Raw genomic sequence first — 13,592 nt, forward strand, 5'->3', positions numbered from 1 at the left:
GGTTAGGCTGAGATGCGCAGTGGGAATTTGAATCCGCTTCTCCAAGAATCTGGTTCAGCGCTCTGACTGCTACACAATATTTTGGCTCATGCCAAAATAATTTGGAAACCTATTAAAGACTTGGGTCTTACCTAGAATTTCCAAGATGGAGGAGATCCCCCCCCCCCACACCTGCTCCAAGATCCTAATTGCAGAGCACAGTTTGGGCTGCTGCAAGTGAAAAAAGAACTGCTAAAATTCTCTCTTTGTACTCAAGGAAATTCTAGGCAGGATCCAAACCAGCATCCTTAAGGACAAAATCAGTGTCTTAGCTTGTAAATAAATGGTATTATGGGACAATGATTAAATAAGATACAATATTGTGTGCACTTTCGACAATGCCGATACATCACAGAATTAACAGAGCGGGACCACAAGTGACGCCTGACACAGGTTGGACACTTGCCAGCTTCCCTCAAGTTTTGATGGAAATGTAGGCAGCTTGGCGGAATGTTGGACAAGTGACAGTTGAAAAGTCCATTGGACAGCAGTCAGAGAGTCAAGCTGCAAGACCAGGATGCCTACATTTCCCATCAAAACTTGAGGGAAGCTGACTAGTGTCCAACCTGTGTCAGGCGTCACTTGTGGTCCCGCTCTGAGAAGCAGATACCACAAAGGTTTCATAGATGTGTGTGTGCTGTGATGCTAATCTACCAAGATCTTTGACATACTTAACAAATTGACCCCTGACACGTAGAAAGGCCTCTCGGGTTTCACTCTGCCAATACTCAGTTGATAAAGCCTGAACAAATAAAATGTCTTATATTTTGCCACACCACTGAAGAATGGAGTGTGAAGAATTCCGCTTTTTAGCCAGCTCTAGTTTAGCTTGTAATGATGATAAGAAAAAGAAGATCTGGTAGTCACTTCATTGACATCAAAATGTAGGCTGGAAATAAGATGGTTCTTACAGTACAGCAAATCTAGTCCAATATATGATGACACCCCACCATTTAATACAATTTCACATTCAAAATCTACTTTGTTTTCCTGGCAGGGCTTCTGTGCCTCTTACACTTTCCTGACAGGTAACATTTTCACAGCTATAACTTTCCCTTCATTGTTGCATCCTCACGCTGGGGTACACCACACTTGGTGAACTTCTTCCTGTCATACTGCTGTTTCAAGAGTCCTGTCAAGAAAAAAGGCCACAATTTTAGTTTGATCAAGGGTGCTCTTACAAAGTTAGTGGATATATTGATCATACTCTGTCACAGTAATTTTCAACCTGTCAGTTGCAATCCTCAGATAAGTCACAAGCCCTTACAGAGGTGCCTTTTTTTTGGCTGCCCTTCTGGAACAACTTTGTCAGTGCACATAGGGCCCTATACTTCCTGCCTCTTTTGCCTGCACACACAAAGACACTGAGGTCAGCTTACTTAGAAGTAGAGGAGGTTCTTCTATGACTCTGACCCTTGGCTTGTTCCTTATTACTTCCTTCTGCTCAGCTTGTGCTTTGTGTTCGCCGTCCACAGTCCTAGCCTCTCTGTTGTGCCATTCATGTCTGTAATTCCAAAACTATGTGCCACTATTGTGCTATTAGAGAACTAGCTAATGTACCATTTATTTAATAATATATCTTATTAATAATTATTTAATATCAAACAATTAAAGCTTCCTCTGAAGAACCTGCACACATAGGAGTCCATCTTCTGTGGCTCTACATGACTGATGTGTTGCCTTGTCTATGGCTTCTTCTAGGCTGTCTCTGTTGCGGGTAGGTAATTCCACATAGGGAACACAGCACAACTGCCTGCTCTCAGACGAGGGTGCCTTTTGAGTCTCTGCATGACTCACTGAACTAGTCTTGTTTCCTTCTGGTCAGGAGGCACACCTGGAACAGTTCCTGCTATAATGGCCTATTATTTCAAATTGTTGTTATATTTTACAAGATTTCTATTTCTGTTCTTTTTTTTTTTTTTTGAGTTTAAATAATTTTATTAAACCTTTGTTGCAACATATAACTTACAATCATAAACATCAATCCAGATCAAGACAAATAATTCCATATACAATGCATTTTTAACCTTGCATTTTTGCGAATTAACATTAACATTAACATAAACTTCTGATGACTCGAGTATATTGTTGGATTAATAGAATGAAAGGAAACCATTGTGTGTTATAACTTGAAAAATTTTTGAGTTGGGCTGCAGATTATGTTTTTCTATATAATCCAAGAAAGGGAGCCATTTATCAATAAAACCGGTATTTTCTGTGAAATGTTCTGCATTTTGTATGTCATTACTTATCTTTTCCATAATAAAATGGTTCCAAACTTTTGAGAACCAAGTCTCAATTGTTGGCAGTCTCTTAGATTTCCATACTGTCGCAATTGTGCTTTTAGCTGCAATAAAAAGTGAGTCAATGAGTTCTTTCCTGATTTTGGGTATGCACAGAGTTCCCCATATGTCTAGAAAAATTATTTTCGGGTCAAAAGGGAGTACATAATTAGTGATATCTTTAATTTTCATTAGAACCTCCTCCCAGAATTGTCTGATTTTTATACATTCCCACCAACAGTGGGCAAAGGTTCCCTCCTCACCGCAATCTTTCCAACATTTAGGGGACGCTTTGGCTGACATTAGTGCTAATTTTTTGGGAGTTAGGTACCACCTATGTATTACTTTAAATGTTTGGAGCCTAGATATAATAACTTTTGAGGTAAATATGTTGGATGACCAAATGTCATTCCAAATTTCTAAGGACTGTTCAATTGAACAGTCTTTATTCCAGCTATTTTGGCAACTTAGGCATTTATTCTCCATAGTGTTTAATAGAATTTTGTACAATTTAGCTATCATCCCTTTTTTTTGTTGTGAGGATGAGTTCAAAATTTGTTCAAATTCTGTCAGAGGTTCTTTCATGATGTTCCTTAGTTTTATTTTCTCTGCCATGTGTGAGAGTTGTAAGTAGCTAAACCATTGTAATTTCTGTTTTATTTTTCCCTCTAACTCTAGCTTCCTTAATAGTCCTGATTGTGTGGCAATATCTATTAGTCTAGTAACTTTGGCCTGTCGCAATATTTGGATGAGTGACCGCTCCCACCCCTGTGGGGACCATTCTTGATTTATAAATGTCGAGAATCTAGACAGTTTTGGAACAATTTTGCTCTTAATTTGGTCCCACGTCTTTAGTATGGATGATATCACAAAACTGGTTTTGATACCTTGTGGTCTATTTTTTGGGTTATCCCAAACTGTGTCTGCGATGTCATAGTGATTTAAAGATGATTGTGTGATCTTAATCCAATCTGGCCGGGTAGAGTTAGATGTCAATTGCAAAAGGTTGACCAATCTTGCTGCTGATTGATATAATGCTAAGTCTGGGTAGTTGAAACCTCCATTTACTGATTTCCTCCTCAAGGTATTAAACGCAATTCTCGGGTGTTTGTTTTGCCAGAGGAGCTTATTGAGCAGTACTTGCCATTGTGCAATTAGTGATCTGTTGATGGAAAGAGGGATCGCTCTAAATACATAAAGAAATTTCGGCAGTATAAAAGCTTTTATCAAATGAAATCTGTCATACCACGTGAGTTTTAATTTATTCCAATTAATAATGTCTGATTTAATTTGGTTTGTTAACTTGAGGTGATTCAATTTTATCAGTTCATTTAATTTAGGGGAGATATTAACGCCTAGATAGGTTAAGTGTGATGGTGACCACTGAAAACTATACAAGTTATTTATTTGTTGGATCATTTTGTTGTGCATATTAATGGCGAGGTAATATGATTTTGTTTGGTTGATTATTAATCCTGAGATCGCTCCAAAATTTGTGAGTAGAGATGAGAGATAGGACAGTGAATTTATTGGATCGGTCACATAAATCAACATGTCGTCCGCGAACAAGCTTATTTTGAATTCTGTGGAATTAACCTTTATCCCCTTTATCTGATTGTTTTCTCTGAGAGCTGTCGCGAAGGGTTCTAAAGCAAGTGCAAATAAAAGGGGGGATAAAGGGCAACCTTGCCTTGTGCCTCTTTTGATGTAAATGGTTTCTGACTGCATAGCGTTTACCTTAATATTTGCTGTTGGTTGGTGGTAAATTGCACTGATTAAATTTAAAAATTTTTCTCCAAATTCCATGTGTGACAGTGTTTTTAAGAGGTATGATAGTTCTACCGAGTCGAAAGCTTTTTCGACATCTAGTGAAAGTAAAATAGCTTCCATGTTGTTGTGAGTGCAATGATCTATAAGATTTAATGATTTATAAATGTTATCTGTAATGTCTCTTTTTGGTATGAATCCTGATTGGTCTGTATGTATGTAGTTGGATATAAATGTATTTAAACGGTTCACAATGATGGAAGTGAAGATTTTATAATCATGGTTGAGCAATGATATGGGACGGTAGGATGCTGCTTTCAGGGGGTCCTTTCCTTGTTTGTGAAGTACTATAATGTCAGCTCTCTCCCAAGTAGGTGGCATTATACCCTTATCTAAAATTGAGTTGGCTAAGTTAGTTAGGTGTGTCGCTAATAAATTTGTGTATTTTTTAAAAAATTCTGCCGGGTAGCCATCCGGCCCTGTGGCTTTATTATTTTTAGCATTCCTTATTGCATTTGTTGTTTCCTGAATAGTGATGGGTTTGTCAAGAAGAGTTCGGTGTATTTCCTCTAGTTTCTTAAGACTTTTTATTGAGTTTAGAAAATGATTTATTTTAGCTTGGTCAGGATTATTTGAGGAGTATAGTCGCGTATAAAAGTCTTTAAAGACCTTGAGAATTGATTCTGATTTATACTGTATTACGTTTTTACTGTTATAGATTCTATTAATATTATTTTGTGATCTTCTCTGTTTTACTTTGTTTGCTAAAATACGGAGCGATTTAGGCGAGTTGGACCAGTGAGTCTGCTTAACAGCTAGCAGTTGTTTATATATCGTATGGCTTTCTAAGGTTTCTAAAATTTTTCTTTGTGTTAGGAGCTCTCTGTATGTTTTTTTACTGCCTGTTAGTTTATGTTTGGTTTCTAAAGCTTTAATATTACTAGTTAGCTCTTGTTTTTGTTTTAATTTTTCTCTGTTGATTTTAGCCGTAAGGGCTATTATGTGGCCTCTGGTCACTGTTTTAATTGTATCCCAAAGTATGTGCTCTCCAATATCTTTAGATATGTTTTCTGCTATAGCTGTTTCTATTATTTTCCCAATTTCTTTAGATGCGATTTGATTAAATAATAAGTGCTTTGGTAGGCACCATTGTTTGCTATTCTGTGTTTTGTCACCTAGATTAAATGTCATTGTTACCCATGCATGGTCTGAGATTGTATTATTTCCTATTTCAATTTCCTCTACTTTATCTATAGTGGTATTGGAGTTTAATATGTAGTCTATTCTTGTATACGTATTGTGTCTTTGTGAAAAATATGTGAAGTCCTTTTCTCCTTCGTGATAGTACCTCCATGTATCTATTAAGTGATATTTTTTTAGAATAGCTGCTAGTTTTGTTGTTTTATGTATATTTTTTGATTGAGGTTTATTGAAATTCGATTTGTCTAATTGATGTTTTATTATATAGTTTAAGTCTCCTCCAATTATCAGACCTCCTTCTTGGAATTTAATTAATTTCTGCAATATTTCCTCTATAAAATCTAATTGATTTGTATTAGGAGCATATAACGAGGCTAAGGTAATTTTGTGTTCCCCTATTTTCCCTTTAACGAAGATATATCTACCTTTTTTGTCTTTGAGAGTTTTGGTTTGTTGGAATTGTATATTTTTTGCTATAAGGATGGCTACTCCCCTTGATTTGGAATTACCAGTTGCATGGTATTGTGCTTGCAGCCACCTAGCTTTCAGTGAATCAGTATTGTTATGCCGCAAGTGGGTCTCCTGCAGAAAAATAATTTGCGCCCTAGTATGGGCTAAATTCGAGATCACTCTCCTTCTTTTAATTGGATTTCCCAAGCCTCTGACATTGAAAGTTAAAACTTTGATTTTAGAACACATTTCTGTTTTAGGTTGTAATAATTATTTGTGGCTAACTCTTATTTTATTAATATTATTGATATGTCACTCTGGGACTTCCAATTTGGATTTTTTTTCTTCTTAATTTTATCTTATTTTCTCTCACTTTTTTTAATTAGCAATCTGATTTGCACTATAATTTGAATATTCCCAATTAAATGCAAAGTACACTATGATACCGGTTTTTTTGAATGGCCCACTACAAGAAAAACAAAGGACAATACAATATCTAGGTCTTCTTTCTTTCTCTTTTTCCCCCTCCCCTCTTCTCTTTCCTTTCTCTTTAGACGGTGTAAAGGCTGACTGAGTTGGGCTTAAAAGATCAATCAATTTTAATCTTGTAGCACCACTTGTGGATTCTTAATAAAGTCTTGTAGTATAATTATTAAAGAGGTGTTACTGATATCACAATGTTTTCCTAATATGCAGTTCCAAGATGTTATATTTAAATCACACCCTTCAAATCGGTATATGGGTAATATAGATTCAATTCTTTTTTCTCTTTATAACAAACTTTTCAGATTTAAAAGTTCAAACCAGTTAAATCAAATATATCTCATCAGTTCCTGATCTGGTACAATTCCTTTCTATATATACACCTTTTACTATTATTCTTTCCTCCTGTTATAACCTTTCCTACTACTTCTTCTTTCTTTCTTGATTTCCTATCATCGTTGCAATCTTTAACCTGTTATGTATTTGTTCTATTCCCCTCACCACCCTTTAGTCACCCCAACCCACCTCCCTTTACTACACACCCCTCCCTCCCCTCCTATGTTGGTAAACTAAAGCAATGAACTGTATTATTTTTTTTTATTCTAGTTGTTTTCTCTCTTTTTTTAAATTTTTTTTATTTTTATTTGTTTATTTGTTTTTTTTTTAATTAATTTTTTTATTATTATTAACTATATAAAACTGGTAAATATTTGCAGCTAATTAACTAATCCCGCTTCCTCCCCTTTTCCCTTACCTTCCTCCCTCCCTCCCTAAGACCCCTTCCTTCTATAATGAATTGAAAATAACACTGTCTCTTTTTTTTTTTTTTTTACTTAAAGTCAAAATCCCGTTTCCCTGTTAAGATTTACTCAGGTTTAGCTCTCTCAAACTGATGAGTTAACTTCACTCACCGGTTGTGGAAATCAACCTCCCTCCCCGTCCACTTATGAGAGCTAAATAAATCTGTGTGAGCTATGTTGAGAACCCCCCCTCCCCCCAAAAAAACCTCTGAATTTTACCTCTATTTACAAATACACTACTTCATATACTGACAAACTTCCATACTGATGAGCATTTACCTATACATTGAAGAGCAACGCTAGGGAAAATTAAGTGTCTCTGATGGGGATCTTGCTCCCTTTCTGTGGGGATAGTAGATCAGAAGATTTTCTTTTTTGGTTTTGCTTGTTCGTCTCCATTGGTGTTTCAAGCCCGACTGCGTTCAAAAGTTCTAGTCCCGTGTCGACGTCCGTTGCTATATATTTTTTGCCTTGATGATAGACCATTAGCTTGCATTGATCCAGCCATTTATATCTTCTATTCGCTCTTTGCAGAGTCTCTGAAATTGGTTTAAGTTCTCTTCTTTTGGCTAGCACTTCCTTTGGAAGATCAGTGAAGATATATATCAGTTTGCCTTCACATTTGAACGATCCTCTTGCCCTGGCTTCTTCCATTATCTTCTTTCTTGTCCTTTGATCTGGTATCTCGACAATTATATCTCTCGGGCGATCTTTATTTTTGTTTTGGTGATAAGGTCCCACTCGATAAGTTTTTGTGATGTAGGGATAGACTCCTTCTTCCAGCTTTAATTGCTTGGCTAGCCAGTTAGCGATGAAGCTTGTGAGATCTGTATTGTACGTGAGTAGTTCATCTATCCCCCTTATTTTAATCTGATTTTGTCTGGCATTTAATTCGAGTTTCATTAGTCTGTCTTGTTGTTCTATGATTGTATTTTGCATGTCGTTAATGTCCTGTTGCGACTTCACACTCACTTCCATAGCTTTTTCGGCCTTTTGGTTAACCGATTGTAAATCGCGTTTTATGTCTGCGAGTTGTGTTGTAATTGGGCTTATTAGTTTAGTCATTTGCTCTATAATGTCTTGTTTTAGTTGTATTAGTTGGGGATCCAAATAGTTTTCTGGTTGGCCTACCTCCGCCGCGCCTTCATTTGCGACGAGCTCCGCCATTTTATTTTTCTCCGTGCTGCTGCGTTCCTTCCCCGTCGGCTCTCCTGAAGCCGCGAAAAAAGTTTGTAGGTTTTTCACCGATTTCAAGTTGTTCTTCTTTTTCTTGATGGAGTTCGTAAGCATTATTTTTTGATTTATTTCCCCTCGTAGTGTTTTTTTGGTGAGGCTTTGGGATCGGGAGGGTCGGAGCGTTCTCAACATGCGTCCATTCCTCTCCGCTGCGACGCCACGCCCTTCTATTTCTGTTCTGATTTCTGTTCTATAAATGTGTTAAAGGTGGTTTACGAACCGGGCAGGCAAGAACCGAGAAAATGGCAGTTCATTGCAGTTCATGGTTCATCACGTTTCATGAACCACGAACTGCCATAAACTTGCCCAGTTTGCAAACCGGTTCGTTTGGTTCATCGTGTCTGCAGAAGGTCCCCCATGTTGCCTAGTTAACAGATTGATTAGTGCCAGGCTATCTTCAGTGATGAACTGAAAAACGAACCGTATGAACTGCTCTAAAAATCATAGTGGTTCATTGCAGTTTGTCAGAAATGAGCTCCAACCGCCAGTTCACGAACCAAAAACTGGTCCAGTTTGAGACAAACTTTGGTTTGCATTTCCGTTTGTGCCCATGTCTATTTACAACCCATTACAACCATAGTCACATTAAAGTATAATAATAATTACATTAAATATAAAACATAAGTAACATCAGCTACAAATTCAAGTAGCACAGTTTCAGATCTTGACCAGTCTCAGCTTTTGACATTAGAAGTCAAGTTAAAAAAATATGGTGCCTTTTGCCTGTCCCCTGAATGAAACCAATAATGGGGACGGATGGGTGTTTGGGGTAGAGAGTTCATTTGTCAAGTAGAGATGATTACTAAGAATTTTAACAAGTAGGAGCATTCGTATAGAAGTAGACACTCTCCAAAGTATCTCGAAACAAAACCGTTTAGGCCTTCAAAGTCAATACAAGCATGTTGAATTGTACTTGGAAAAGCAGTTGATTAGGTCTCCTGCTTCAGTGGGAGATCTCTCACTCCCTCTTTATGCTGCCTGCTGGCCCACTAAGGGCTGGTGGGAGAAATTTTTCTTAAACGGCACTGTACTGACAGTGCAACATCACTTCTGGTGAACACCTGGAAGTGATGTCACATCACCAGTGGAATGACAAGGTTATGCTCTCGGATTTGGGCAAAACTCTGGATTTACCACAGAGTTTTGCCCAAATCCTAAAGTGTTGCCTCAGTGTCATGCTAGCAATGTGATATAATTTCCGGTATTCACCAGAAGTGATGTTGCACCACTGGCACAGCACTATATCTGTGCCCCTCCATCCTCTAACTGGTTGCCAGCCATTGGCTGCCAACCGTATAGCCACTATATGTCTCTTAGAACAGGTGTAATGGAGTAAGGTGACTTCTCCTTCCTCTATCAGCTGCTTCCTGGTAATTCCAGAGATCTTCTCCCACTTCCAGATATGGAGCAAAGGTGGGATAAATATTCAGGGATGTTCATAGCATCTATCCTTTTCTAAAGTGTATTTCACAGACATACACTTTGCCTATCTAACAGAGACCTCCTAACCTTGCAGGATATAAACAGGGCTCTCCTTCCAAACTGTCATAATGCTGACCCTGTACTATTGGGAAATATCCTCCGAAACACAGGAAGAAAGCTTTTTCTCCACCAACATAAAAGGTTATCCATAAAAGAACACTGCGTCACTACCTCTGAGTATTCCCAGGCTGTGGCACCAGCCTGCCTAGTCTCTCCCACTGAACAGAGCCATTTCACTGTCAAAAGGACCATAGGAACAGAGGGGCTCTGTATATCCAATGTTGGGTGTCTTCCGAACCTAGTCTTCCCCTCCAAAGGGAAAATTTAGCAAATGTATTATCCTACCCTTCTACTCCAAAAGGGCTGCAAAGAAAGTGCATGGAAACTAACTGAAAACATCAATTAACCTATAAAACCACAATAAGGTCTGCTTTTTCCTAGGAATATAACATTTCCCAAAAAAGAAGTTCAAAACATAAAAGCACACATTTATAAAGTTGTAAAAATATAATTTAAAAAATCAACAACAGATTCAATGAAGGTGAACTGTCTCTGTTGCCAAATGACTATGAGGGAAAGGAGAATTACCCACTTCGCCATGAATCTTCACTACTCCCTACTTGTTCATTCTCAGGAGTTTTTTGGTTCATGAATTTGCCAACAGTAAATTAGATTGCTTCTTTAAACATTTTTAAAGCTGAGGGTGCAGGAGAGGCATTTTACTGTGACTAATAAAACATATCTCACACATAATTGCTGCTTTACTTATTACAATTCCCATTTGGAGGGCTGTGCTGCATTATATTTTGAATGAGAGGGGTATGGCCCCATATGCGTATACTCCTTTTCCAATCTTGACTAGTGAATTTCATATTAGTAAAGAATTGGTAAGATTTGGCTGTAACTTATTGCTCTAGTTGTACCGCTTCTCTCATTTCTGTGCAGCTCTCTTAAATTCACAAGGGCTCTTCCAATCTCCCACCACTACCACATCTTGTAAGACCTAGTGAGAATATTGACAATGAATCACAGACTAATTTAGCGTGCAGTAAATAGCTACATATCCCCTCTATTATTCTGTGGAGTAACTGGGGGTGAAAGGAGTTCTCCCCACCTGTTCTCTCCTGGTATCTATGTTCTTCTAAAAAGTTGAGATATATTTGCTTGACAGTATAATGAGAACAAAATTACTCATTAGTTATATGATTACATAATTCCAACTTTTCTTTAATCCTTCCTCTACTGTCTTGTTGCGCTGTTTCCCCTAACAAAATTTGTCTCCCTGAGTTGCCATGAGCTGTACTTGTGTGTGTGTGCGTGCTTGCGTACATGCATGTGTGGAAGGGCAGACAAATAGCTGATATTACACACTCCCCATTTCTACAAGTGACAAGAAGTTGTAGGGGCAGCACTCTCTTGGTTGGTTTCTTTTGTCACTGTACGTGTTCCTTGTTTTACAAGTTCTCCACGGAGTCAACCCGTGCTCTGCACAGTCACACAGCAGCTCCAAGAATGGCTTCTATTAAAAAAGGAGAGTGTAAATGGGCTTGGAAAGCTGCCACCCATTTCTGTTGATCTATGTGAAGGTATTGTGATGTGCAGCAGCAGGAATGGGAGTGCACATGCAGCAGCACTGTTTTTAGAAGGGAAAAACAAAGCTTGGGAAAAAGGCAGAAGTTCTCTCTTCCTCAGCAGCAGCTTTTCAAGCCCATTTGTTGTCTCCACAATTGTCCAGCCACCCTTCCCTGTTGCTGTCCTCTCTTCTCTGTTGCTTGGTCCCACTCCAAGACACCCTTCACTGTTACTCTTACTACTGCTCAAGGACTCTCGGCCTGTTCCTCCCTCCCTCCCCAAAACCCTCAGCCTTCACCGCCTCCATTCCAAACACCCTTACTCTTTCCCATTCCCTCCCAAACACCCTTTGCTTCCTCTCTCTGAAACATCTCCTGGCCTCCTGTGCCTTATCTTTTCCTGGAGCAGTCCTGTTGTGGCTTATGCTGCCTGGACGCTGGGCAGCCTAGGGGGCCTTTCCACACCTCGCTGCAGCACTGGGTGGCCCTGAGGTGGCTCACCTCACCACAGCACTTCCCAGCCCAACTTCAGTGGCCACGTAGTGGTGCTGGACTGGAAGGAAAAAGTGCATTTTAGTTTGGGCTTTTGGGGTGTGTGTGTTAATGTGATATGTATGTAGGTACATATGTACTCTAGAGATAAGGCATAATTTTCAATATTATGTGTGGCTGAAAACACAAAATTTTTTAATCGACTTTAACAATTGATAATCATTCTTGGTGGAATTCCTGTGCAATTTTTAAATTATATTATTGTTTCTTTCTTTTTCAAACTCACTGAGGACCACCACTTTGAGTAACAGTGTTGTAGGATTCACCAACAATTCTATGGTTTAACGGTGTGGAGTCTCCTTTAAGCAGGGCAGCTGATTCCACCCAGTGAGCTGCTCACATGCAAAAGCTGAAAAGGAAAGTTCGGAAAAAATATCTCCATCTTTAATGATGTGGCTGAAACCACATAATGGAGACAGCTCTTATTTGAATCATAAAACATAATTACAAGAAAGTCACCCTGTTTTTATACAATATTTATCTTGTTTGCCTGATTCTTATATTTTTAGGCCACTTTTCAGACAAAAATTCTCTCCCAACACAGCTCACATTCAATACTTTATATATAGTGTCAGTGGCATATAAATGGAAACAGGATTCAGGGTTGCATACTACAAGACAAGCCACACATGTGAAGGTCACAGAAGATTTGGGGCAAGGTGATATTGCCTTGGTAATAGGGTTGCCAGTCCTCCATCGGGGATGGGGGGATCCCCACTCCCACCCTCCATCCCCCCGCCCTCACTTACCTGGCTGGCAGAGCGCTCCTGCATACTGCAGCGGCCCAATTTGAGCCCAATTTAGGCTGGATTCAGCCCGAATCAGCCCTGAATCAGGCTGGATTGGGCTGCTGTGGAATGTGGGAGCACTCCTGTGCTCCACAGCGGCCCAAATCGGGCTGAAACAGGCCACTGAGGAGCACTGCAATGCTCCCACGCTCTGCAGTAGCCCGATCTGGCCCGAATTGGTTGTGATCCGGTCCGAATCAGGCCTGATTCGTCCCCCTGGAAGTGCTGTCATCGTGCTGGGTGGGAGCGCATGCACACTTTGTGCATGCACAACGGGACATAGGAGGGTAAGTACCAGGTCTCTCACCTCCCACCAGGAGGGTAGGGGGACCTGGCAACTCTACTTGGTAATGTTCTTCTGGGATGGAGGTGGGGCAATTCCCCAGTGGTGTAAGCAGCCAAATTGTATTAGGGAAAAGTCAGTCAAAGGACAACTACCAGTTGGAGACTGACAAAAAGAAACACTTATTTACAGAATGCATAATTACCTGGTGGACCTCACTGCCAAAGGATGATGATGGCTAAAAGCTTAGGTCCATCAAAGGGTATTCACCATGCTGGCTTATCGGGATCTCCATGTTCAGAGGCAATATATCTCTAAAAAATGCCAGTTGCTGGGGGCAGCAGTGGGAGGAGACTTTGGTCACTAGGGCATCTGGTTAGCTACTATTGGAAATGGGATGCTAGACTATATGGACCTTTTGTCTGATGGAGCAAATCTCTACTAGTGCTTTTAGGGAGCACAACTTTCAGAGATGAGGGAAACAAGTTTCTGGCATAATAGTTCCAGAGTGGTTGATGCTTGAAAAGAGAACACGGATCTCTTGAGCGATTCAGTTAAATTCAAAGAACAAATTCAGATCCCAATAGAAACACTGCCTGGTAACTGAACAAAGTAAAAACAGAGAATAATAGCATTTTAGAGGGGTCATCTAGACCGAC

The sequence above is a fragment of the Eublepharis macularius genome, chromosome 4, assembly GCF_028583425.1.
Source record: "Eublepharis macularius isolate TG4126 chromosome 4, MPM_Emac_v1.0, whole genome shotgun sequence".
Taxonomy (NCBI): domain Eukaryota; kingdom Metazoa; phylum Chordata; class Lepidosauria; order Squamata; family Eublepharidae; genus Eublepharis; species Eublepharis macularius.